This window comes from Triticum urartu, chromosome 2A (genome assembly GCF_056163025.1).
Source record: "Triticum urartu cultivar PI428250 chromosome 2A, HENAU_Tu73, whole genome shotgun sequence".
In the NCBI taxonomy this organism is placed as follows: domain Eukaryota; kingdom Viridiplantae; phylum Streptophyta; class Magnoliopsida; order Poales; family Poaceae; genus Triticum; species Triticum urartu.
The window spans coordinates 532,033,397-532,036,066 of NC_141874.1; positions in this window are offsets into that span (position 1 = coordinate 532,033,397).

The window sequence follows — 2,670 nt, forward strand, 5'->3', positions numbered from 1 at the left end:
GTTTTGCAGGGAAACCATACTCAGGCATATGAATATGAGAGCGGTTCATCAAACCGTCATGTTCATATGACCAAGAACTATTCTGCCTATTCTTATGAGTACTATTGTCCTCCTGCTAGACTGTTTGCTAGGGCTCCAAGGCCAAAATTCTTAGATGCTGCACTTAGACTTATTGCTTCTAAGCCACCCTTGAAGATGTGGGTGGTTAAGAAAGCTTAACTCTCTTTTGCAGGGAAACGTCTCCAGCAGAAAACCAAAATCCACTGACGCTATTGCTGGGGACCTTAAAAATCTTGCAGGGTGCAAGATAAAATGCCCTAATGGCATCACTATGTATTTCGTTCCTGAATCGCATGCTACTCTTCCTATCAGTCCTAACCTGAATCTAAGTTTTCATAACCCACTGGTTCGTCAAATGTTTTTGCTTCACAATTCTCTTCGTGAAGCCTATCCCCCTAACTGCACTGTAGGGTACGACACAAGCGTCTTCAGAGTCTTCAGAATGGATTATTGACAGTGGGTGTACAAATCACATGACTGGCAAAAGAAGCCTCTTTATGGACTCAACCTTACGTCCATCCGACAAGAGCCACATCACATTTGCTGACACTGGTAAAAGTAAGGTATTGGGTCTAGGTAGAGTTGCAATCTCAAAGGATCAACACATGGACAAAATCATGCTTGTTGAATCCCTTGGCTTCAACTTAATGTCTGTCTTAATGCTTTGCGATTTGAACATGATCGTAATATTTGGAAAATATCGTTGCCTGGTACTAATGGAATCTGACAAGTCTTTAGTGTTTGAAGGGTATCGGAAAGATGATTTGTATGTGGTAGATTTTTCAGCAGGGCCACAGATTGCAGTATGTCTTCTTCCAAAAGCTTCAGAATGTTGGCTTTGGCATCGGAGGCTTGGGCATGCTGGGATGAGGAACCTCCACACCCTTTCGAAGGAGCATGTCATAGGCATCGAGGGCGTCAAGTTCAAGAAAGATCACTTATGCGGTGCCTGTGAAGCAGGGAAGATGAAAAGGGCAAAACATCCTTCGAAGACAATCATGACCACTACTCGACCCTTCGAACTGCTTCATATGGATCTTTTTGGTCCCACTCACTACTCAACCTTTTCCACTACTGCTTGCCTCTATGGCTTCGTAATTGTTGATGATTATTCTAGATATACTTGGGTGCACATAATCCTTTTCAAGACTGAAGTGCAGGATGTCTTCAGACGCTTCGCCAATCGAGCCATGAACAATTATGGCGCCAAGATAAAGCACATCAGAAGTGATAATGGCACGGAATTCAAGAACACTGGCCTTGACACATATCTTGATACATTGGGCATCACTCATGAATTCTCAGCTCCGTATACGCCACAGCAAAATGGCATCGTTGAACGCAAGAACAGAACACTCATTGAGATGGCCAGAACAATGCTAGATGAATACAAGACTCCAAGAAAATTTTGGACTGAAGCTATTGACACTACATGCCATACAATCAATCGTGTTTATCTTCACAAGCTTCTGAACAAGACATCTTATGAACTCCTAATTGGCAAGAAGCCAAACGTCAGTTACTTCAGAGTATTTGGCGCAAGATGCTGGATCAAGGACCCACACCACACCTCAAAGTTTGCACCAAAAGCACATGAGGGATTCATGCTTGGATATGGAAAGGATTCGCACTCCTACAGAGTCTTCAATCTCTTCCACTACAAAGTGGTTGAAACAGTGGATGTGCGGTTCGATGAAACCAATGGATCACAAATAGAGCAACTGCCAAATGTGCTAGATGAAGTTCCAGCTAGTGAATCAATCAAGCTTATGGGAACTGGAGAAATTGCACCTTCTGAAGCTCATCCTGAAGAAGAACTTATCATCTCAGCACCTGATCCACATGAAGACAATGCTCAGCCTGAAGATATTCCTCCCAATGACAACACAGATCAGCAAGAGCAAAGTCTTCGCCCTATACATCCTCGTGTTGCCAATGAAGTGCAGATTGACAGAATAATTGATAGCATCAATGCACCTGGCCCACTCACTCGTTCAAGGGAAACTCAACTGGCAAATTTCTGTGGGCACTTCGCATTCGTCTCAATTTCAGAACCCAAGAAAGTCGAAGAAGCCTTTATGGAACCTGAATGCATTCAAGCAATGCAAGAAGAGCTTCAACAGTTTGAACTAAACAATGTATGGGAATTGGTTAAGCGTCCTGATCCACAGAAGCATAACATAATAGGCACAAAATGGATATACCGCAACAAGCAAGATGAGCATGGTCAGATCATCAGAAACAAAGCTCGCCTCGTTGCTCAAGGATATACTCAAGTGGAAGGCATTGACTTCGATGAAACCTTTGCTCCTGTGGCCAAACTTGAAGCCATACGTATTCTGCTGGACTATGCAAATCATCACAACATAATTCTGTATCAAATGGATGTGAAGAGTGCCTTTCTCAATGGCAAGATTGAAGAAGAAGTGTATGTTGCACAACCACCAGGATTTGAAGATCCAAAACATCCTGACATGGTATACAAGCTCAATAAGGCACTGTATGGCCTCAAACAAGCCCCTCGGGCCTGGTATGATACACTCAAATACTTCCTGAAGAGCAAAGGCTTCATACCTGGTTCCTTAGATCCCACTCTCTTCACGAAGACAT